Source organism: Vulpes lagopus, chromosome 7 (genome assembly GCF_018345385.1).
Source record: "Vulpes lagopus strain Blue_001 chromosome 7, ASM1834538v1, whole genome shotgun sequence".
In the NCBI taxonomy this organism is placed as follows: domain Eukaryota; kingdom Metazoa; phylum Chordata; class Mammalia; order Carnivora; family Canidae; genus Vulpes; species Vulpes lagopus.
This window is the reverse complement of record NC_054830.1, coordinates 68,166,919-68,192,657: the sequence shown is the minus strand read 5'-3', so window position 1 is coordinate 68,192,657 and position 25,739 is coordinate 68,166,919. Positions and strand designations below refer to the sequence as shown.

The 25,739-nt window shown below is 44.4% G+C and overlaps 1 long non-coding RNA gene across 2 annotated transcripts in view; it reads left to right on the top strand.

Moving 5' to 3' along the window:
• The window catches only part of LOC121495788, a 36,474-nt gene extending 12,892 nt beyond the window's left edge, over positions 1 to 23,582 (top strand). For both annotated transcript variants that reach the window (XR_005989051.1, XR_005989050.1), the window contains 2 exons: positions 8,167 to 8,427; positions 23,341 to 23,582. This is a non-coding gene — a long non-coding RNA (uncharacterized LOC121495788). The remainder of the gene's footprint in view (positions 1 to 8,166; positions 8,428 to 23,340) is intronic.
• Positions 23,583 to 25,739: the final 2,157 nt, after the last annotated feature.

Below are 25,739 nucleotides of genomic sequence, written 5' to 3'. Positions count from 1 at the left end.
GTGCCTGAGTGGCACAGTCAGTTAAGTGTCTGACTCTCGATCAGGTCATGATCTCAGGGTTGTGAGATAGAGCCCCACGTCAGGCTCTGTGCTGGGCATATAGCCTGCTTAAGATACTCCCTGCCCCCCCCCCCCCCCCCCCCCGCTTCCCCTGCCCTTCCCCCCAGCTCCATGCTCCCACACTTGCTCTCACTCTCAAAATAAATAAAATAAAGTAAAATAAAATATATATTCCAGGGCCCCACCTCTGGAGACTCTGACTCTGGGTTGGGTCCAGGAAACTGCATCATGATTTTCTATAAAATATTTTATTCAAATTCAATTTGCCAATGTATAGTAGAACACCCAGTGAGTTCCCATCAAGTGCCCTCCTTAGTCCCCGTCACCCAGTCACCCCGTCACCCCATTCCCCCATCCTCCTCTGGAAATTGCACCATTATTAAGCCACCTGAGTGAAGCCAAGGCAGGCGGCCTGTGGGACCCATCTTCACCATCAGGGCCTCAAGTTACTCAAAATCAAAAGCCAATTGATCAATTTTCCAGCTGTCTGTGCACCAGAATCACTTGGGGAGCTTGTTCTTGATATTAGTCCCTGCTCCTCACTCCTGACCTACCAAATCTGAAAATCGCTGAAAGTGAAAATCTATTCTGTGTATTATTAAGAAACTCCTGGGTGAATGTGATGCAGCTGGTCCACAAGCGTAAGGGCATTTGGAAACCACTGGCCCAACCAACACAATTTTCTGAAAGTCATTTGGCCACCAGACACACTTTTCTCATTCTGGAGAACAGAGGACACATCCCTCCCTCAATTAGATATCTCACACTAATCTCTCTCTCTTTTTTTTTTTTTTAAAGAGGTTTTCATGATGACTGTGAGAAGTATTTGTTAGGGACTCTTTCTATGCCTAAATGTCTCATCTGTCAATCAGATGTTCCTAACACCTGCCCTCTTTAGTGCCTGAAGGACTAAAATGAGGTGAGGTGCATGACGGCACTTTGAAACTGAGCACACCATGCACGTGATTCGTGAGCCTTTAATCATAAATGTGTCATGCGAGGGATTATAATATTTCCATTGACTTTTAGATAAGCAATCAGATTCATTATGGGTTATCTCGTTCTCCTAAGGAAGGGAGAGCCAGACCTTTGGGATCCCCACATAAAATGTTTCAGGGATAGGAAGCCCTGGCTACGTTTCTAATTCCTTCACGTGGTGTTCAAAGCCATGTGTAATCTGAGCCCTGCATCACCTTCATCTCTCCTGACCCCTCTCTTCCACACCTTCCTGCTCCCCCTCATTCCCACCCTGCCCCGTGCCAGCCCTTCAGAAACGCTAATGCAGCATTGCTGGCTCACCTCCTCCACAAGCCCTGGCTCAAGCTGGGGCACTACATCTGGAATGTTCCTTATTAATGTCCAATCCCTGTCTACCTGGACCTTTCCTGAACCTTTGGTGTCTGTTACTATCTTCCACCCTCTGGTCAGAATTGACCAGCCTCTGTTTCGAACCCCCACTGAACATCCATCCAAGATCCTATAGATCCTATAGGATCCTATAGCACTTGGTTGCACTTACCTAGATCACTCTACAAAGACAAAAGTCTTTGATTTTATGGAGCTTCTTCACCTCGAGGGCAGGCACGTTTCCTGACTCCTTCCTGTGTCTCTGGCCCTGAGCACAGTGCCTGGCACAGAGAAGGGACTAACAAATATTTGTTGATTGCATGAAAGTTCCGGGCTGTCTTTGGGGAGGTCTTAACTTCTAGGGAAAGAAAAATGCTCCTGCCTGGCAGTGGCCACTTATGGCTCTCTGACTCTGATTTCCTGCTGTTGTCCTTTATCCCTCTCTCCTCCATGCCAAGACTTAGGAAAACCAAACAACTTGCAACAAGCTGCTTGCCTGACCTCGAATGGGTGGGACTATCCAGCAGGTTCAAGAGAGTTTTCCTAAGTGGGTATTATTATAAATGTGATGTTTGATATAAATGAAAATTTAAGATATTAGTGAGAAATCTCTTCTGAAGGCCAGTTCTGAATTGCTGGTGTCTACTAGCTACCTCCAGCTGGGTGTCCCAGAAGCACTTCAAACCCAACCAGTTCCAAACTAACAAATTGGCTCCAGCCCACAAGCCTGCTCCATGTCCATTGACTATCTGCCCGGGGGCCTGGGCTCCCAGCTCCAAATCCTCCCTCTTTCCCTCCATCCCTTTCTCTTGCCATCCAAGAAAAACGACTTCTTCTCTTTATTCTACCCCCACAAGATTTCTCACATCCTTCCCAAGCTCTGCTTTCTGCTTCAGGACCTCTTGTCTCTCACCGGAGCTCTTGCAAATAGCCTCCCAGTGGGTCGGCCAGCTTCCTCTCACTTTTTTTCTCGGAATACTGATAACAGGTTCATCTTGCTGAAGCACGGATTTGAACAAGTGTTCCTCTGCTTGAAAATATACAATGCTTCCCCATGGCCTACCTCCTGGAAAAGTCTAAACTCCTTAGTCTGCAGGGTATTTGATAGCAACACATCTGTCTGATTCCATGGCATCTCCTGGGAAGTGAGAATGTAAGGAGGAGGCAGCAAGAAGCCTTCATTTGTTCACCAAATATTGATTAGCACCCGTGATGCGTCATACTCTGTTCTAGGTTCTGGGGATAGTGTGAAGTCTTTGATTTTTTGGAGCTTAAATGTGAAGAGAGAAAGTGGAGTCACTGTCGTCTGCTTTTACGATGACCTGTAGCCTGAAAAGCAGGACTGCATGGATTGCATTGGCTCCAGTTCTTCCCTCCTCTCTGCATCCATGCTCTTTGCCACATAACTTTGAAGCTCCTTATGCTACAAGTAGATGGATATGTCCCTGCTCAACTCGGGGGCCTGGCTGTGTGACTTGCTTTGGCCAATGGGTCAATGGGTTGTTAGCAGCTGTTACACAATTAGAGGCTTGAAATATGTCTGCGTAGTTAAGCTTGTCCTTCTTGCATTTCTGCTTCTGCCATAAAAAGACTGCCCCAGGTAGATTGCTGGTCCCAGGAGAACGAGAAACCCGAGAAGTAGAACCACACTGTGAAGGAATGGTGGTCGCTTTAAGATGCTGTGTTTGGAGTGGTTTGTTATGTAACATTGTTGGAGCAACAGCAGATCGATTCTTTCCTCCATGAGCTCCTCTCGACATCCCTGCACGGGCATGCTGTTCCAGAGGAACTGGGCAGCTGTGGGGGGTGGGGGTGGGGGTCTCTCATACTTCCTTTCCTCTGAACAAGTAAACCCTTCCATGTAAGGAATATTTTAATGTAGCCATTTACACCAGCACCTAAGACACCTGAGTATGGGGTCCCTGGGTGGTTCAGTCGGTTAAGCATCTACCTTCAGCTCAGGTCATGATCCTGGGCCCATGGGATCAAGCCCCTCATCGGGCTCCTTGCTCAGCGGGGAGCCTGCTTCTCCTTTTCCCTTTGCCTGCTGCTCTCTCTTTGTGTGTCAAATACATAAATAAAATCTTTTAAAAAATAAGAAAAGAAAGACAAGAAACCCAAGTAGGTCTTTTCCTTGCAACCCGAATGAGCCTAACTTAGGCGATGCCTCCTCTACTGTCACAGGTCCCTGAGGGAAGAGATACTGGCACAGAACCTGGTGTAGTGCATGGTATACCCCACTAGTTGTGAGACCAGATGAAACTCTGGTCACAATAAGTGAATTTAATGAAGCAGTCTTCCCTAGATCCTGTCTCTCCGGAGATCTTTTTCCATGCAGGAGGCTATTGTAAATTCAGTTTATCTGTCCATTCCACCCCCACACCCTGCCATTGGTAAAAGGAAGACACTGTGCCGGGCCCTGAGATATACAGGCAAATCAGGCATGGCTGATCTTGTCCTAGTAGAGATCACAGATTAATAGAAAGATAAGTAGACTATTCCAAGGTGCTGAGATAAGATCTGTCAGAGAAATGAGAACAAGATAGGAAGGCAGTGCAGACTAATCCAGCTTGGTGGCTCAGAAAAAGACTTCAAGGATAAGATGACACTTGAGTTTTGATTGGCAAAGAGGAGTTGACCAGGTAGAAAAAGGAGAAGAACGTTCTGGGGAGGAAGGTGAGCAAGTGCATGAACTTAAAATCCATGATGAGGGTGTCCGGGTGTGGGGGGAGGGCGGGGAGGGTGTGGGAAATGATGGGAAATGAGGTAGAAACTCAGGCCTGGCCAGGTGTGAAGAGCCTTGTGTGCTACAGTGAGGAGTCTGGACTAGGCCCTGAGGACACTGGGGAGCACTGAAGATTCCAAGCAGGGGAGTGAAATGTTTAGATTTTACGTATTTAAAAGATCCTTCTGACGGTGGTCGTGGCTTGGGAAGGAGCAAGGGAGCTTATTCGGTCATAACAGGAATACAGGGGGAAAATTTCGATGACCTGGAGTGTTGCTAGAAACCTAGAAAAGTGAGGGAATGGGAGAGTTAGGGGGTTGAATGGATGGACCAGGTATCTGGTTCCTGGCGCCTGGTACCTGGAGAGAGCAGTGTTGAGATGGCCCCAGGCTGCTGCTTAAACACAGGCCGCATGATGATACCACTTACTGAGGTTGGGAGCCTTTGGGTGGGGTGGGGAGGAAGATGTGTTGCCTTAGGGTCACGTGAGTCAGCAGGGGGCCTGGGGAGCCTCTAAATGTGTGTCTCATAGGCAGCTGAACACCCACACTCAGGAGAAATAAGTATTTGGGTATCATAAGGTGTGATGGTGGTTGAAATCATGGGTTTGGCTTGTTATTTTGCCTGCCCAGAGCTGGTGCTTGCAGACGCACTGAAGAGTCATCTGCACATGGTAGGAATGACTTTGGAAGTCCAAGAAGAACCCCTACATGTATGTAAGAGGTTATCCTAGGATATTCACGCGGGGACCATCCTTTTTCACCTTCATCTGGCCAGAACCCTCCAGGGAGCCCAGGCCATGCTCAGTATTGAACGAGTGAAGTCCCCTGGTGCTCTGGAAGTAGCAGATGGAAAACCAGCTTTGTTAGACCTTGTATCATAACCTGATTCTGGGGGATCCCTGGGTGGCTCAGTGGTTGAGTGTCTGCCTTCGGCTCAGGGCATGATTCTGGAGTCCCAGGATCGAGTCCCACATCAGGCTCCCTGCATGGAGCCTGCTTCTCCCTCTGCCTGTGTCTCTGCCTCTTTCTGTGTGTCTCACAAATAAATTAATTAATTAATTTTAAAAAAATTAAAAAATAACCTGATTCTGTAGGTTCAAGTTACGAATTAACAGCATTCAGAATTCTAATTCCATACCTTCCAGAGATCCCCAGGTGATCTCTACAGTCACCTTCAGGTATTTTCTGAGAGTACAAATCCTCAGGCCCCACGGATAGATATGTTGATTTAGTTGGTCTGGGCCAGAGCCTAAGACTCTGCTTTTGAAACAAGCTCCTGAAAGGTTTCTTTTTAAAAAAAAAAAAAAAAAGATTTTTATTTATTTATTCATGAGGGACACACAGAGAGGGGCAGAGACACAGGCAGAGGGAGAAGCAGGCTCCCTGCCGGGAGCCCAATGTGGGACTTGATCCCAGGACCCCGGGATCATGCCCTGAGCTGAAGGCAGATGCTCATCGACTGAGCCACCCAGGTGTTCCCTGAAAGGTTTCTGATGCTGATGCAATGTGGGCCATATTTTGAGCAAAGCCACTCGTGCTGGATATTCCCCATTTCTCCCTCCAGATCTGCTCTTTGCTTTTACTGGTAGCTGTAGTCTGTGTCCAGTCAGGCTGCCTTCTGTGGCCTGCACCAGGGTGGGCATTGCCCCCACCTCCTAACCCCCGCCAAGCTGTGGTTTGGCTGCCATCCACGGCTCCTGTTGGGCAGCCCCCCTGCTGGCTGCCGCTCTCCCCAGATTCTATACCAGCTCCCTTCCTGTACCCCTGCAGGCCCGGGGTAGTCACGGCTTCTCACAGCAGCTGGCCTCCGGGGGGCTTCGCTGTCTTTATTTCCTCTAACTCCATCCAGACATCTAAATAATTCGTTTATTACGTGCTCATCAATTACCTCTTGGAGTGTGCCCTCCGCTTCCTGCCAAGGCAGAAAAACAAAAACAGTGACTGGAAAGAGTCAGGAATTCTGGGCCCAGTTCAGTTCAGTTCAATTCAATTCAGCAAACATGTTTGCTGAGCGAGGTCCTCCGAGCCGGGCTCGGTGCCAGAAGCCGGGGACACGGAGAGTGACTTAGACCCAGTACCTGCCTAGAGAGGGCTCGCAGCCTAACGGGAGACAGAGCCCCGGGATGCAGGGCGGTGATGTGGCGGCCCAGGGTGACGTTGGAAGTGCCGGGGGCACCGCTATGCCAGCACTGGCAGGACACAGAGGCTTCCCAGGAGAGGGGACAGGAGAATTTGGGTGGGCAGGAAAAGAATGAGATAGAAGTTCAGGTGGAGACAGAAGCGTTAGGTCTGCTTTGTCTGCTGAGAGGAGGAACAGAAGCTGAGCTCTTCGTGCCCGCTCTGCTGGGAGCCAACTCAGAGTCTTGAGATGTGGGGGGCGCGCCTGGGGCAGGTGCTGCTCAGGGTACCCCTGCCTCCAAGTGTTCTCCGTGGCCCGGGAACCTCCCATTCTTTCCCAGCTTCTGTGATCTGGACTCCTCTCCTTCTAAAGCAGGTCTACGCTCCAAGGGTTGTCTGGGAGAAAAGAGGGGAGATTGCATGCAGTAATGTGTGTGGGGGGAGGGGGGCTGGTCCATGAGGTTAAGACAAAAGAGCAGCTCTGGTGGGTATATGCAACACACTTCCCATTTGGGACTCCTGACGCCACAAACTATCTCCATTGTCTTTAAAGGAAGACGAGTCTGGCAAACTCTTATTCATCCTTCAAAAGCCAACTGAGAGTCCACCTTCTCCAGGAAGACTTCCTGGAACTCCCTCATTCTTTATATTCATCATAGTCTTTGGTAATGTGTACGATCACCGGCCTTTCTAGCCCGTTCAACGACTAGATCCTTGCACACATAGCTGTGACCTACTCGTCTCTTTTTCTCTGGGACCCCGCACTGGGCCCAGGGCATAACAGGGCATGAGAAAATATCTGCTGAACAGAACTAAAAGGAATTCTTGCTGTATTAGCAGAAGCCCTATTAGAGGAATGAGGGACTGTGGCCCAGGGGCAGTGAAGGGGCTTGCTCATCATGGTGGCACAGCCCATAAATGACAGGACACAACTGGGACTTGAACCCGAGCAAGCCTGTTGATTCCAAGGGCTCAAGCACACATGACTGGGCTCTTCACCCACACGGGCGTGGCGTGCAGTGGCTGACCAGTGCTCCTCGGCCAGGAGACTGAAAACAAGAGCACCCGTTGACAGAATGATTGCTCCTGACCAGGAATTGTTGGAGCGCTCCATTTCCAGCAGCTCACTTAACCCTGACCTCAGCTTCGGGAGGTATGTGTGCAATCATTGCCTGATTCTAAACATTAGAATCTAGAGAAGCGGTTAAGAAATGCACCCACGGAGAGGCAGAGCTTGCCTTCAAACTCAGCCTTGTTCTGGAGCCAATGCCCCAAACCACTGCACTTTCCCCAGGGAGCGTGTCACCAGCTTTAGATTCAGGAAGAAAGAGGAAGCACTTACATATATTGTATTTGTCGTTTTTGTTGCTGTTTTTTTTTTTTTTTTAGTGGGAGAGGGACGAAGGCAGAGGGAGAGAGAGAATCTTAAGCAGACTCCGTGCCCAGCGCAGAGCCTGACCTAGGGCTCCGTCTCACCACCCTGAGATCATGACCTGAGCCAAAATCGAGTCAGATGCTTAACCTACTGAGCCACTCAGGCGCCCCTCTATATCTAGTATTTATCTGCAAGAGGTTTATAAACCAAAACTATGCCTCTACATTATGCTGGGGCAGGGGCAGGGGGGGGAGGAGGGACAAGGAAAAGAAGAATATTTCTAGAAACATCCTGAATTATACAAACTGAGAGTCTTAGAAAATTTAGGACCTTGCAGAGCAAATTGCATGGGCCTGGTGCAATGTGCTCGTTCTGCTACTAAGCAGTTGTGTTATCCTGGGCACATGTCTTCCCCTCTCTGGATTTTGTCTACTTCCTCCTCGGCCTAAGCCTTTGCAAAAGCATTTCCCTGGATTGCCAAGCCCCGGGCAGCTTGGCTCAAGCGCGGTCTTTCACTGCCCTCTGCTGTCCAATTGCAGCCCTGCCAGCGGTTTGAAAGGAGAGGCCGCCTAGGTCTGCACCCAGCGGTGAGCAAGCAAGGGCGCCCCCAGGAGAAGCCCCCAGGATGCGAAGCAAAGGCCAGGCCTGTTGCATGCTTTCCAAGACTCAGAAGTCCTGCCCACACAATTTCAGTTGTTGCCCGAAGCCTCTACGCCCCGACACGGTGCCACCTGCACTCTGATGGTCCTCGGGTTGTGTGGCAGCTACTTGTGGACGTGTCGTTCATCCTAATAAGCACGGTACCTGGGCTTGCTCATTCTATATTCCCTTCCTGCCCCCCAGAAGAGTGTGTGACACAAAGGCCCTCAGTTCAGGCTTACTGAATGGCTGATGAATGGTGAGAAGAATGAATGAACCAACAAGAGAGAGGGCCCCCTGCAGAAAAGTCTAGGCTGGGGAGGAGCAGGAGTATAGGGGCAGCTCTGAGCTTGGAACCAGTGAACGCTGGGCTGGCCATGCCTTCCCATCTGCCTGGAACACAGTGGGAACACTTCCCACTTCCCATGCCTGGCTTCACCTGGATCCCACTTGATCCCACCTTGTTCCTTCTGGGGTCAGCTCAGTAATGATTTCCTTTGGGAGCTCTCCTCTGACTCCCACTGGTCGCAGTGACATCTGTTTTCTATTTGGGGCCACGGTGCCCTGAGCTCTTCCTCCCAAAACACTTAGCAAACCATTTCCAACTCCCATTTGCTCGTCTTCCTCAGTACACTTGCGCTCCCATGAGAGCAGGGACTGTGCTTCTCTTGTTCGCTCTTCTGTTGCTGGTGTTTAAAAAGGTGCCCGTGCTTCCCCCCTGCAGCTTAAATATTGTTTGTTGAGTAAATAGTATGTGAAAAATAACATGAACGGGCTCAAGAAATCCAAGATCGAGATGAAAATCATAGAAGGGACTCAGAGTGTCAGAGAGTGTCATCCTTTCATTGTACAGATGGGAAAATTGAGGCTCAGAGAGGCCCTGCAGGCTGTCAGAGGCAGAGCTGGAGTTAGACGGCTCTGGTGTGGATTGTCTGGGTTGACTTTGCTGTCTGGTTTATCTAAGAGATAAAGGAGTTAAGCTCTTAGGACCAGCAGCGTTAGCACCACCTGGGACTTGTGGGGCTGCCCAGATGCACTGAACCACAATCTTAGTTTTGATGAGATCTCAGGTGTTTTGTAGATACATACAGTCTGAGAGGTGCTGGTTTCAGTGACCAAGGGGACAGCGAGCCTGGCTTAAAAGTCATCCCAGTTTGTTCAGGAAAGCCAGCTTGAAAAGTGGGAAAGAGAACCTGGCCCAAAAATATTGTGGCATTTGGTGCATGCTGTAGGCGAAAGATCAGAAGCATGTGCCCCCTCCCCTTCCAAAGTTCCAGGTGGTTTGGAAGTCCAGGGCCTGGCCTGGTAGGGGACGATGGTTCAAATTCAGGTGAGGTGAATAAAGGCACTTTGAATAAAGGGAAACTCCCAGAAGCACAGCTAATCAGCAAGCCTCTGCTGCAAATTTCCAGCTTTTTAAAGTTCTCCAATGAAAAAAAAATTTATATATATATATATATATTTTTTTTTTTTTCCCAAATGTATATTCATTTATACAAATAATTCCAACCGTGCTGCTTGAGGTGGTGGTGACATTGTCAACTGGTGCAGCCTGTTTGGTAAACGCTACAACAATATGTAGGAACAACCATAGCATACTTTATCCTGCTGGAGCAAGTAATGCCATTTACAGAAAGTGATCCTAGGAGACTTCGACAGACGAGAGAAGCTAGATGCAGGAGGATGCTTATTTCAGCTGAAAGCGGAAAATAAGAAATGAAAAGAGAACGGTCTGAGCAAATCAGGATATGGGATCTTTCCAAAGACCGTTTACAATTATAGTGTAACTAATATGTCTCACTTCATTGGCTTGGTGTACGCGGGTAGTTAAGAGCATCATCTCTGGGTTTTCGATCCTGACTCTACTACTTTCTGTGTAACCTTGGGCAAGTTTACTTAACTGCTCTATGCCTCAGTTTCCTCATCTGTAAAACAAGGTTACTAACAATACCTACTTCATGAGACTGTTGTGAGGAGTAAGTGCTTAATTTATTTAAAAAAATTTTTTTTAAGTGCTTAATTTAATTGAATTGATTGGAGTGCCTGGAATGGTCCTCTCCGTGAATGTATATTGTTATTATATTTTTAAGATTTATTTATTTGAGAGAGAGCATGAGTGAGTGCATGAGTCAGGGAAGGGGCATATGGAGAGGGAGAGAGAATCCTCAAGCAGACTCCCTGCTGAGCACAGAGCCTGATGGATGGGGAGGTGGGGGGGGGACTATCTCACGACCCTGAGCTGAAATTAAGAGTGGGATGCTCAGTTGACTGAGCCACCTAGGCACTGCTATATTATTATTATTATTATTATTATTATTATTAATTTTATTTTAAAAAATATTTCATTTATTCATGAGAGACACAGAGAAAAATGCGGAGACACAAACAGAGAAAGAGGCAGAAGGAGATGTAGGATCCCTTCAGGGAGCCCAACGTGGAACTCAATCCCAGGACCCCAGGATCACACCCTGAGCCGAAGGCAGCCGCTCAACCATTGAACCACCCAGGTGCCCCTATTATTTTTAACTGTCAGATTGAATGACCTGATACTCCCACCCCATTTGCCTAAGAATGCTTTTCTTTCACCGTCAGGGCCTGACCTCCTGTGATAAGTCCAAGACCCCAGGGATGTTTCCTCTGTGCTCCTTAGAGTCAGTATGGTTCTCTAGCCTCAAGAAGAGAAAACAAGAGAATTTGCCTCAAGGGCCTCTGCATTCCATTCTAAATGGCTTTTGTGGGTGTCTGGTGTTGCCATTGAAACAAGTGGTTCAGGGGCCCTCTTCAATTTTCCCTCCCCTAGAATCATGCTCAACCATGGGAACTGAACCCCACAGAGCCCTGGACTCCCAGCTCTTTCGTGTACATACACACACACACACACACGTAACTCTTCACTATGCCTGAGTCTTTATTGCTGAGGGGAAATGAGATCTTTTCCTTTATCTCCCAAGCCCTTGGTCTATTTACATTTACTGCCCTAGAATAGCTTCCATTCAGTCGATAACCTCACTTGTTCCAATGGTGGTAACAGCAACCATTCATAGAGAGCCCAAAGTGGGCAAGTCGTTCTCCTGTTGTTTCTTTACAAGCATCCATCCTCATAGTGAACCTATGAGGTAGGTACCATTCTTCCTACCTCTCAAGTTGTCTGTGAAGTTCAAGTATATTGAACGGTTTGCTGGAGACCCACAGCTGGCAAGTCAAAAATCTTAGATTTTAATCCAGGTGTGTCTAACTCCAAAGCCCACACTCAGAACCACTACCCTTATGAAGGGATATAAGCAAGAAATTCATTATAAATGGTAAATAACGAAGTAAAATTGCATCACCACAGTGAGCACAGTTGTGCAAAAATATGTCTGCATGTTGAGAATATTTGCTGTGCAACAAAGACAGGATTACGTATGCTTCTTCTCCTCTTAAGTAATTTCCCTCAGTGACAGCTGCCATATGGTTTTTACAATTTTAAAAAAGTTGTCTTCCATCTGCAAAAATTCCTGCCTTTAGCCTACTAAGTTCTTAGCGTTGGTTGCACATGAGAATCACCTTGTCTATTTGAAAAGATACCCAGTGCCTGGGCTCCAACACAGATGAAGTAAATCAGGCTCTCTGGGGGTTGGGTCCAGGCAGCAGTATTTTAAGAGCCGATTTTAGCGTGCAAGTAGGATTGAAGACTAACTTCGTGGAGAAGCTTCACCTCCCACTCTTCTTCCGGAGAATCTAGCTGCCTTGTGTTCTGCAACCCTATGCTACTTAACTCAAGCTTTTTGCTCTGGCCCAGGAAGGGGCAAACAATATGACTGTTTTTTTTCCAATCTTTTTTGCAAGGAGGCCCTTGAGAGGACTTTTTGGCTGATGGAAATATCAGCCAAATACCACATCTCAATGGCTACATGACTGTATACATTTGTCAAAACTCATGAAATTGTATAATGAAAATTGGCCAGTTTTATTTCATGGAAGCCTATACTTTATTAAGACATTTTTAAAAAAAGATATGAATCTTGGGAAGGAAGAAATAAAATGTATTTATTCACAGATTGTATGTTTTGAATGTAAGGAAATCTAATATAAAGTATTAAATAAGTAAATTGGCAAGGGAGCTGAATACAAGGTCGATGTACAAAACACGTTTATACCTCTACATACTAGCAGCAAACAACTAGAAAAAATTTTTACAATACAATTTATAATACAGGAAACACAAAATAACTAGGAACGACTCCAATGAAAGATTTTGAAGACCTGTATACAGCCAACCATAAAACATTCCTGAGAGAAATTAAAGAAAAATGAAATAAATTGAGGGATAAACCATGTTCATGAGTTGGAAGACACAGGATGGATAGGATATGAATTTCCCTTAAATGAATCTACAGACTTAATGCAAACTCAATAAAACTTCCAGGAAGCTTTCTTTCTTTCTTTCTTTTTTTTAAGTGGATATTGGCAAGTTTGTTTTAAAATTTATATGGAAGCAAAGGATGTAGAATAGCCAAGGCATTATCGAAGAAGATTAACAAAGCTGAGGACTTCCACTACCAGGTATAAACTTATTATAAAGCTACAGAAATGAAGAGAGTGTGATACCTGGATAAACAAATAGGCCAATGAAATAAAATAGAGCCCAGTAACATTCTCATCCATATATGCTCATTTGATTTATGCCAAATGTTCAACAGGAAATCAATGAAGAAAGTATCTACTTTCAAAAAAAGGAAAAGAAAATGAAGAAACTGCACCCTTCACATAATGTACAAACATTCATGATGGACCATAAATACAAATGTGAAAGATGAAATAATAAAGATTCTAAAAGGAAGCATTGCAGAATATCTTCGTGATCTTGGGGGTATGCAAAGATTTTTAAAAATAGGATACAAAAAAGTATAAACCATAAGAGAAAAGCTTGATACATTGGATTTCATTAACATGAATGACTTCTATGCATCATAAGTACTATTAACAGAGAAGGCAAACCACAGACTAGTCGAAAATATTAGCAATACACATATATCTGATGAACGACTCATACTCAGCATATATAAATAGCTCTCACAAATCAAGAAACAAAGGACATACAGTCTAATTTTAAAAATAGACAGCAATGATTGTTTCAGAAAAGAGGATATCCAAATGTCAGTTGTTTATGAATAGGTGCTCAGTATCATTATTTATTTGGCTAATGCAAGTTAAAACCTCATGATCCTCTGAGGGGATGTATGGGAACTCTGTAACTATAACTGCTCAAGAGACAGTCTGTTAGTTAAAAAAGTTATTGATAAGGGACAACAACAACAAACTCGTAGAAAAAAGATCAGAGCTGTTATCAGAGGTGGACAGTGCAGGGAGCAGTAGTTGGAGGGAGTCAAAAGGTACAAACTTCTGGTAATAAATAAATATTAGGGATGTAGTGTACAACATGATCACTGTAGCCAACAGTGCTGTAGGATATATAGGAAAGACATTAAGAGAATAGATCCTAAGCATTCTCATCCCAAGGAGAAAATTTTTTTTTGTCTTTTTTTTCTTCCTTTTTTCTTTTTTAAAATTGAATTTAAGAGAAGATGTATGTTAGTTGAATGTATTGTAGTAATCATTTCACACCGTAGGTACATCAAACCATCAGGGTATATGCCTTAAACCTATCCAGTGATGGATTATTTGGGTGGTTCAGTCGGTTAAGTGTCTGACTCTTGATTTTGGCTCAGGTCATGATCTTAGGGTTGTAAGATCGAGCCCCAGCTCTGCACTGGGCCTGAAATCTGCTTAAGATTCACTCTCTCCTTCTCCTCCTCCCACTGCCCCCCCTCCCTCTATAAAAACAAACACAAAAAAACAACCAACCAACCAACCAACCAACCAAAAAAAAAAAAAACCCAAAAACTTATATAGTGATGTATGTCAATTATTTCTCTGTAAAACTAGGGATAAGACCCCCACGTGATCCTCCATTCTTCCCCACCCCATCTCTTGATATGATTAAAAGTATTAATAAAGGTGATGTTAATGAGGATATAGAGCAACGGGAATTCCTGTGGCTACAACCACTTTGGAAAACTGGCAGTATTTATTAAAGTTAAACATAAGTAAATCTATGTCCAAACATGCCACTGTGTATACCAAAGACAAGCACATTCCTATGTTCGTCAAAGGACACGTATATGAATATTCTTAGCAAATTGAAAAAACTCAAATATTCATTAATCGTAGCATAAAAAACAAATTGTGATATATTTCTACAATGGAAAACTATGTATCAACGAAAAAGGACAAACTGCTACACACAATAAAGAGGATGAATCTCAAAGGGATAAATTGCTCAAAAAGAAGCCAGATGCAAGGAAGCATTGTAATTTCTGGTTCCATTTGTATGAGGTTCAAAAACAGTCGAAACAAATCTATGATGTTGAAGGGCAGAATGGTGACTATCTTTAGGGTGGGGAGCCTTCTGGAGGGCTGGATGTTTATTTTGATCTGAGTGGTGATTTCAACAGTCTATGTAAGTATAAAAATTGACTGAACTATTGGTACACTTTCTATACATTGTATTTTTTCCATCACTAAATAGAACTTGAAGTGGAATTTGAGTCTGTAGATGCACGTCCTTTGCATGCCATCTTTTAAAAATTGTGGTTAAATATATATTATATGAAAGTTACCATTTTAACCGTTTTTAGGTATTGTATAGTTCAATGGCATGAAGTGTATTGCATTTTTGTGCAACCAGCACCACCTTCCCACTCTAGAACTTTTACTCCTTCCCAAACTGAAAGTTTGTACCCATGAAACACCAACTTCCATTCCTTCCTCTCCAACAGTGCCTGGCAACTAACTACCCTTCTACTTTCTGTCTCTATGGATTTCACTATCCTACGTGGAATTATACAGTGTTTGCCCCTTTTGTGACTGGCTTATTTCACTTAGCATATTGTCTTCAAGTTTTATGCAAGTCATGCCCTGTGTTGGAATTTCTTTCTTTCTCTCTCTTTTCTTTTTTTTTTAAAAGACTGAATAGTATCTATTGTATGTATATACTGCATTTTGTTTATCAAGGATGCCTGGGTTTCTTTCCACTTTTTGACTATCGTAAATACTCCTGCTGTGAACGTGGGTGTACAAATATTTCTTCATGTCCCTGCTTCCAATTCTTTTAATACTTTTGGGTATATAGCCAGAAGTGGAATAGCTGGATCATGTAGTAATTCTATTTTTAATTTTCTGAGGGACTGCCATACTGTTTCCCATAGCAGCTGCACCAGTTTACATCACAGTGGTGCACAAGGATTCAAATTTCTCCACATCCTTGCCCACACTTGTTGTTCTCTTAGTTTTGTTTTGTTTTTGATAATGTAGTCATCCTAACAAATATGGAGTGGTATCCCATTAGAGTTCTTGATTTTCATTTCCCTAATGATTAGCGAAGTTGAGCATCTGTTCATGTGCTTATTAATCATTTGTATATCTTCCTTGGAGAAATGTCTGTTCTAGTACTTTACCTGAATCTGGTTGTTTGTGTTTTTGTCATTCTTTTTTTTTTTTTTTTTGTCATTCTTTATATATTCTGGATATCAATGTTTTGTCAGATGTAATTTTCAAATATCTTTTCTCATTCTATCAGCTACCTTGTCACTCTGTTGATCGTGTCCTTTGATGGAAAAAAGTTTTTTATTCGATGAAGTCCACTTTGTTGATTCTCTTGTTGCTTGTGACTTGAGTGTCTTCCCCAAGAAAATCAGGGCCAATTCCAATAGCGTTGAAGCCTCATTGTTCTTCTCTGCATGCTGTCTTGATCCAACCTCTCATAACAGTTTCCAATTGTCTGCTAATTATGCATAAATATCTAGCTTTTTCCACCTCCACCCTGCCTCTGTCATTAGCATGAATAGTTAAAACTCAGCACTTTTGCTATCAATTCAAAGGGCAGACATAGCTGCTCTCTGATGGAAGACGAAGATAGGCTGGAGTAAGTAGGTCAGGAATCAGAATGATCTTGATATTAACCTTGGTCACACTGAGAAGGGACCTGAGAATAGTAGAATGGACAGAGCTTTGGAGATCAAGGGAAACTTGCTCAAAATGTTGGATTACAGCCTGCCTCTGCCGCTGCCAGCTGGGTGGCCCTGAGCAAGTTCTGCAAATCTGAGTTTCAGTTTTTATTTTATTTTATTTTTTCTTTAAAATGGGGATAATCTTACCTACCTTGAGAATGACAGACAATCTATATAAATGTCTGGTTCTTGGAAGCTGGGAGCTCTAATTATTAATTACATGGTGTTAGATCTGATGGTCACTTAGTGCATCTCCTCTACTTGGCCTCTGGCCTGTGAGCAACTCCTGAGGCCAACTTAACACATCTTCATCTCCGGATCCCAACACCTGATCCCAAGCCTGGCACATGCATGGTAAGTAAGGACCTGGGTAGACGTTTGCTCAGTGAGTGAGTTGGAGGGTGAGAAGACATTCCCTTGTAGCCGGCGTGAAAGTCACGTGGTTATCATGGCACACATGTGTGAAGCTCGAGTCTCGGAGCTCCTGTGGAATGCACTGCAGCCTTGACTGCTGCACCCTACTGACTTCCTGCAATCTTGCTCTTTCTACATGATGGATGCCAAATGATGCCCATCTTTCCCTCTCTCTTCTTCACTGCTGTTGTTATTATTATTATTTATTATTATTAATTAATTTATTTTTTACTTTCCAATTGAAAACAATCCTGCCCAGAAGATAGAATTTTGGAAGGGGGGTGATCCCTGGGAGGCTTAGTGGTTTAGCACCTGCCTTAAGCCCAGAGCGTGATCCTGGAGTCCCGGGATCGAGTCCCAGATGAGGCTCCCTGCAAGTGGCCTGATTCTCCCTCTACCTGTGTCTCTGCCTCTCTCTCTTTGTCTCTCATAAGTAAATAAAAAAATTAAAAATTAAAAAAAATAAAAAATTAAAAAAATAAATAAAATATTTAAAAAGAAAGAATTTTGGAAGGGGTTGTGGGTGCAGTGAAACCAGGTACCCAAATGTTCTGGCTTCAGTACTGGAAGTCTGGGGTCTGGGAAACCCCTCTCTCCTGGGGCTTTCTTCGGAACCATTGGTCACTCTAAAAAGACAAGGGGAAGCTGACTGGCAGATACACTAACTACAAGATCAAGACCTTTTGAATTTCCTCTAAAGTTCAGTTAGATGGAATCTGTATGGTCCCCATCCGTCACATTCAATTTAGTATTTGGTGAGCATGGAGTAGATCAGATTTTCCTTGTGGCTTCATTCAAATTTTTATTCTCTGTACACAGAAATCCCATTTGACTACCTTTAAAAAGTTACAGCATGAGACACAAAGATATGGAAAAACATTCCATGCTCATGGATTAGAAGAATAAATATTGTGGAAATGTCTATGCTACCCAGGGCAATTTACACATTCAGTGCAACTCCTATCAAAATACTCTGAACTTCTTCACAGAGTTGGAAGAAATAATTCTAAGATTTGTTTGGAACCAGAAAAGACCCCAAATAGAGGAGTGTTGAAAAAGAAAACCAAAGCTGGGGGCATCACAATGTCTGACATCAAGCTGTATTACAAAGCCTCTAATCATCAAGACAGTATGGTACTGGCACAAAAACAGACACATAGATCAATGAAACAGAATAGAGAACCCAGAAATGAACCCTCAACTCTGTGGTTAACTCATCTTCAATGAAACAGGAAAAAATATCCAATGAAAAAAAGGCAATCTCCTCAATAAATGGCGTTGGGAAAATTGGATAGCTACATGCAGAAGAATGAAACTAGATCATTCTCTTACACCAGACACAAACATAGACTCAGAATGGATGAAAGACCTAATGTGAGACAAGAGTTCACCAAAATCCTAGAGGAGAACACAGGCAACAACGTTTTTGAACTTGACCATAGTAACTTCTTGCAAGACACATCTACAAAGCCAAGAGAAACAAAAATGAACTATTGGGACTTCATCAAGATAAAAGGCTTCTGCACAGCAAAGGATACAGTCAGCAGAATAAAAGACAACCTACAGAATGGGAGAAGATATTTGCAAATGACATATCAGATAAAGGACTAGTATCCAAGATCTATAAAGAACTTCTCAAACTTAACACCCAAGAAACTAACAATCCAGTCATAAAATGGGCAGAAGACGTGAACAGACATTTCTCCAAAGACGCCATACACATGGCCAACAGACACATGAAAAAATGCTCCGCATCACTTGCTATCAGGGAAATACAAATCAAAACCACAATGAGATGCCACCTCACACCAGTGAGAATGGCTAAAATTAACAAGACAGGAAACAACAAATGTTGGTGAGAATGTGGAGGAAGGGGAACCCTCTTGCACTGTTGATGGGAATGCAAAGTGGTGCAGCCACTCTGGAAAACAGTGTAGAGGTTCCTTAAGAAGTTCAAAACAGAGCTACCCTATGACCCAGCAATTGTACTACTGGGTATTTGCCCCAAAGGTACAGATGTAGTGAAATGATGGGACACCTGCACCCCAATGTTCATAGCAGCAATGTCCACAGTAGCCAAACTGTGGAAGGAGCCACGATGTCCTTCGATGGATGAATGGATAAAGATGTGGTATATATACAATAGAATATTACTCAGCCACCAGAAAGGATGAATACCTATCATTTACATCTATGTGGATGGAACTAGAGGGTACAATGCTGAGTGAAATCAGTCAATCGGAGAAAGACAATTATCACATGGTTTCATTCGTATGTGGAGTATAAGAAATAATGAAAGGAACCATGAAGGAAAGGAGGGAAAAATTAAAGAGGAAGACAAACCATGAGAGACTCCTAACTCTGGGAAACAAAGGATTGCAGAAGGGGAGGTGGGTGGGGGGATGGGGTAACTGGGTGATGGGCATTAAGGAGGGCACTTGATGGGATATGCGCTGGGTGTTACATGTTGGCAAATTGAATTTAAATTAAAAAAATTGCAATGGCCACAATAGCCAAACTGTGGAAGGAGCCTCGGTGTCCATCGAAAGATGAATGGATAAAGAAGATGTGGTTTATGTATACAATGGAATATTCCTCAGCCATTAGAAACGACAAATACCCACCATTTGCTTCAACGTGGATGGAACTGGAGGGTATTATGCTGAGTGAAATAAGTCAATCGGAGAAGGACAAACAGTGTATGTTCTCATTCATTTGGGGAATATGAATAATAGTGAAAGGGAATATAAAGGAAGGGAGAAGAAATGTTGGGAAATATCAGGAAGGGAGACAGAACATAATGACTCCTAACTTGGGGAAACGAACTAGGGGTGGTGGAAGGGGAGGAGGGCGGGTGTTGGAGGGGAAGGGGTGATGGGCACTGAGGTGGACACTTGACGGGATGAGCACTGGGTGTTTTTCTGTATGTTGGTAAATTGAACACCAATAAAAATTAATTAAAAAAAAAAACAAATGGAAAAAAAAATGACCTAAGCTTGGAGTGAATATAAAATGTATAGGGTAGAGAATTTTGAGTGAATGAATGCTAATTTTTTAATATATGTTTTAAAATTTTGCTGTTTAATATGACATACCATGCATAATGACTGATACAATCTTCCCAGTACAGGTAAATGCATAGTTTTCAATTAAAGTGAGTAATGCATTAAAAAAAAAAATTAAAAAAATTACAGCATGCCGTATTTCTTGACATGGTACCATGGCTGAAATTGAGACTGAGAAAATAAGTGTATTAATTTTGGATCATACTTCCTTTTCTAAAACTATTTTCAGACTGCAATTTGCTTTCATCAAAACCAGCCTTTCTTCTGCGGTGAAGTATTTGCTCAAAGACAAGTCTTTAATGAGTAATCTTTAGAGAAAGAGGAAGCAGGTTAATTTTACGTTAAAATCTGTTGGATGCCAAAGGTGGTAGGATGTGCAAAAATAGGGGCTTTAGCTGTTTAAAAAACACCCACAACTTTTCTTCCCAGTTACTGTTTCTGAGTTCACATTTAGTGGAAGATGGTTTTAATCACTTGACTGAAACATGATCAGGGAGGTAGTGTGCATCCTGGTATATCTGCTATGCTCTCTCCCTGGGCCAGCGGACTGCACATTCTGTTTCCATGGGTTCAGCCCCTCCCTACTGTTATCAGCCATCCACTCAAAATGTCTAGGTTGTTTGTTTGTTTTCAAAGATTTTATTTATTTATTTTGGAGAGAGAGCAAGCACGGGAGTGGGAGGAGAGGTGAAGGGAGAGACAGAGAATCTCAGGCAGACTCCATGCAGAGTGAGGAGCCCTACTCAGGGCTCATTCTCATGACCGCAAGATCATGACCTGAGTGGAAACCAGGAGTCGGATGCTCACCCGACTGAGCCACCCGGCATCCCCCAAATGTCCAGTTTAAAAGGTCATCCACCTGCTTAAAATTCCTCACTGACTATCCCACTTGTCCCAGGATGAAGTCCAAAGATATCCCCAGTTTGCAGGAGCCTATCCTCAATGGATTCTATAAGCTTGCTTCCTGGCTCCCTCCCGGGTTCTTCAGAGCCCTCCTCTTAGTTACAGAATATAAAACTAACCATTTTAAAGTGAAGAGTTCAGAAGCATTAGTGCATTTGCAATGTTGTGCAGTCCATTGCTACCCTTTAGTTTTGGAGCATTTGCATTCCATGAAGCAGTCACTCCCTGTTGCCCTGCTCCCCAGTTCCTGGCCATCCCCAATCTGCTTTTGATCTCTGTGGATTTATCTATTTTGAATTTTTTAAAAAAGATTTTATTTATTTATTCATGAGAGACATAGAGAGAGAGAGAGAGAGGCAGAGACACAGGCAGAGGGAGAAGCAGGCTCCATGCAGGGAGCCTGATGTGGGACTCGATCCTGGGACTCCAGGATCACAACCTGGGCCAAAGGCAAGCACTAAACCACTGAGCCACCCAGGCTTCCCTATTTTGAATGTTTTACATAAATGGAATCATACAATGAGTGACCTTTGTGTCTAGTTTATTTTAAGTAATGCAGAATTTTTGAGGCTCAGCTGTGGTGGTGGCAGTGTTAGAAATTCGTGCCATTTTTTTAAAACAAGATTTATTTACTCACAAAAGAGACAGAGAGAGAGGCAGAGACACAGGCAGAGGGAGAAGCAGGCTCCATGCAGGGAGCCCGATGCAGGACTCGATCCCAGGACCCCGGGATCATGCCCTGAGCCAAAGGCAGATGCTCAACCACTGAGCCACCCAGGTGACCTTGAAATCATTTCTTTTTAATGGCTGAATAGTATTCCATAGAATGAATATACCACATTTTGTTTCCCCGTTCATCTGTTGATGGTGGACATTTGGATTGCTTCCATCTTTGGCTATTGTAAATAGCACAGCGTACACATGTGTTTGTCTAAGTACCTGTTTTCAATTCTTTTGGGTATATGCCTAAAAGTGGAGTTGCTGGGTCACGTGATAATTTGATATTTAATATTTTTAGGAACTGCCAGACTGTCTTCCTCTCCTTTCTCTTGTGTTTCAATAGCACCATATGTTCAGGTGAATTTCTGTCATAGTACAATTAGAAGATGCCTTTAATCGTAACAGGCTATATACGTATCTGAGAGCAGGGATTGTGTCTTCTTCATCTGTGAATCTCAGGGGGGCTAGTCTGGGACTTCACGGAGAAGGTGCTCAGTAAAATGTTTGTGGGATCCCTGGGTGGCTCAGCAGTTTAGCACCTGCCTTTGGGCCAGGGCATAGTCCTGGAGTCCTGGGATCGAGTCCTGCATCGGGCTCCCTGCATGGAGCCTTCTTCTCCCTCTGCCTGTGTCTCTGCCCGCACAACCCCCCACCCCCGTGTCTCTCATGAATAAATAAATAAAATCTTAAATAAAATAAAATGTTTGTGGAACTGGATTGACTCTAGGAGGACTAAATACAGTTTTATCCTTGAGGAAAATGTGGTGTATGCGGTAAAGCTTTGAACATGAGTAACGAGCTAAGTGGAGATGGAGAGTGGGTGAGGTGAAGAAGAGCCTACCGACTCCTTTGGACAAGGGGAAGGGAACACCAGTGTAGTAGAACCAGTTAGAACCAGTCATCCATATGCCTGGCGTCTATTGCTGATTTGCCTTTAGCTAACTCATTATAATTCTCTGGCAAGTTAGAGTCCCCTCTCGGTGGAATGAAAAGGTCGCATATTTTTTTTGGTTTCCTTTAAAGCAATGGGCACTGTTTTTCCTGTGAACTCAATGGGGTTGGGGTACCCCTTTGAGGAGAAAGAGTTGAGAGGGAGGCCAGAATGCAGGGCACCCTCTATTCCTGCAGCCCCAAGGACCTTGGCAAGACCCCAAGATCCCAAGGTGCCAGCACATTCTGAGCTGCCCTCAGTAGCTGCGAGAGACCTCTGTTCCACAAAGATTAGGAAAGCATTTGTGCACCGGTACATATTATTCTGTAAAAAAGTTTTCTTCCCTCCCCACCCCCCCAAGCAATAAAGGGGAACTCAAGGATCGGGGCAGCAATGTGAGCAAAGCACAAAAGGTCTTTCTTTATGAAAAGTTATAGTGAGTGGCGCACTTGATTAAGAAGAGGGGTTCCCACCTCCTTCTCACCTCCTCATCCTGAAAAAAGGAAGAAGCAGAGCTACTGGCGGTTGACTCCGTGACAGAGTTGTCACACAGTTTACATTCCTAACCGAACGGATTCCTGCACCATGAGAGCATTTCCTCTGAAAAATGTCCTGTTCTGAACCAAAGCCGAGCACGTCAACGGGCAGGCTTCGTCTTGTCCTAACCCTCCGAGTTTCCTTTTCTTTCTATCCCTCTCGCTTTCTTGGGGGAAAAATATCTTAAAAGCAAGTGTGACATCACCCTCGCGTTGCCTTTTCTCTGCTTTTGAGTGAGCCCGCAAAGTCAGGGGTTAGCTGGGTCCCCCCCCCGACCGTTTCCTGCCGCGCCTGTGACGCTGGCAGGCCGCAACCTGTCCCCTGGGCAATGGTCACTGCTGACACTCGCCTTGCTTGGGCCTCGTCCGGTTCTTTATTGCTGTGAAGCTCATTTGCAGGCCACACTGCTGAAAAGACACCGCCTGAACTTCAACATCTCTTCTCCTCTTTCAGGTCGAGGCACAGAAGTTACTCAGGCACTGAGATCGAAGATGGTTTACACAGATGTCTGGATTGGCCCAGCACACACGTTGTTCTTGACATTAACATTCCTACCGGCTGTCATGGAAACGTGGTTTGAGCAGTGCAACCACAAACGTTATTCCCATTCTATTTTATTTTATTTTTTCGTTATTCCCATTCTAGCATTAACTCTTCTTTCTTTCTTTCTTTCTTTCTTTCTTTTCTTTCTTTCTCTCTTTCTTTCTCTTTCTTTCTTTCTCTCTCTCTCCCTCCCTCCCTCCTTTCTTTCTTTCTTTCTTTCTTTCTTTCTTTCTTTCTTTCTTTCTTTTCTTTCTCTCTTTCTTTCCTTCTTTCTCCTTTTCTCCTTTTCTCTTGTGAGGCTCCCCTTGAAATCCTAGAACTTCTTTGGAAACAGACCTTCTAAACCATGAGTCCCCTTTGGGTGGCAAAGCCCTATTATAAAAATAGAAAGGATATTCAGTTTTATTAGGCCTCTGGTTTTCCTTGCTTTGACATTTGCTTCCATTCCAGAATGGGCATGAATACAAACGCCGCAATATTTCCACCATTTCTTTAAATGCTTTGTGTCCAGGGAACTTACGGTTTTCCGGAGAAGGATGCCCGCAGGACGATAATCCCTCCTGCTCGACCATGGTGCCCCGGGACGAAGGGAGAGTGGGATGCCCTAACGCTGCGAGTGGCGCTTCGAAAATGACTTAGAAAGGCCGAAGTCTGTCTGGTAAACCCCAGAACCTGTCTCAGGACTCTTGCCTCGATCGGCTCCCAAACCATAATGCAACGTGATTATTTTCCTCTGGGGAAACCTGTGCAACAGGTCTTTGAGCTCCATTTAATGTGTCAGAGTTTTAATTGATTCTTTACCTCGGCGATCCACCCCATAATAGCAGCGCTGAGCGCAGGACGTGTTTTACGGGAATAGTCACCCGGAGCTTAATTTGTTGTTGCATAGCAGACGGACGATTTCACAATGAAAATAAATCTGTTTCGTGCCCCGAGAGTTTCTTCCCGGTGAAGTATGCTCTGTGATGTGGAGAGTGCAGTGCTCGGAAGCCTCCCAGTAGCACTACTGTGGTCGCAGGGAAAACTTGGTCACTGCTCCCTGTGGGCTCTTAAGACCTTTTGGTGGAGGAGAGGGGTACCCCACAACTCTCATCCTTGAGCTCATTTACTCTTGCTTCTTGAATCCCAAGACCGAGGGGATCCACACGTCCTAATTGACAGTCCATGTACAGCAACTTCCTATACCTTATCTCCATCTGTTCTCCTGATAAGAGGAAGGCGGGGCAGATTTCATTATGCCCATTTTACAGACCGGAGAACCAAGTCCTAACGAACCTTGCGACCTGCTCAAGGAACAACAGATGATAAGCACCCAGCGAGGGCTAGAGAGCAGATACTCTTTTGAGTAATTACTATTTTTCCCTGGAGAACAGCCAGGCCTGCTCTACCAAGGAACTGGCTGCATGCAACAGTTTCCTTCCCCCAACACAATTGGTTCATTCATTCAATCAACAAACATTTGTAGGGAGTATGACTCTGGGGACTTAGAATTCAGATCTGCCCACAAAGGTGGCTTTCTTCTTCCACAGCTTCAATTGCATTCTCTCCCGGGCCCTAATTCCTTCTGGTAGTAGAAATTTGTCAATTCTAGGTTTTCTCAGCTGGCTCAGCACTTCCCCAACCCTCCCTTATTTTCCATGGTTGTATGTAAGTTCAAGCCACTGAAAGGAGTGTGTGTGTGTGTGTGTGTGTGAGAGAGAGAGAGAGAGAGAGAGAGAGAGAGAGAGAGATGGAGGACATGTATGGCCTTCAGAGGTCAGAGGTCTTCCCACCCTGGCTGCTATTAAAATGTGTGGCCCGTCTGGTCTTCAGACATTTGGAAAATGCTGGCATTCATTGTTTTTTGTTTTTGGTTTTTTTTTTGGCATTCATTGTTATGTGGTGTTTTTGTTTGTCGGTTTGTTTAAACGTGATCTTGAGGCATCTGTAGAACTGCTAGCTCTCTTTCTTTCCGCTAGTTTCTGTGTCTTCCTTGTAAGGGAGATGTTTGGTGGCTCTCCTGGGCCACGCAGAGGATCTGGGGAATGCCAGAGGGCTATCTCAGGCCTTCTTGGTCTAGCCTTGTCATATGTCATTTTTGTTCTAAAGTTGCTCCCTCCTATCCTGTGCATGGAGGTGGGCAGAGGAGGCTGTTTCCCCATCTCTCCTCAGGTATCACCTGGTGTGAGGCACAGGTCCCTTCTCCTCCAGGATGTACCAAACCAACCTGGGCTGTACCTGATATCCCTAAGCACAAGCATGCCCCTCACCCCCAGCCGTAGCCCAGGGGAAGGAGGGCAGTGCAATGTGGTGGCTGACTGGAAGCAGAT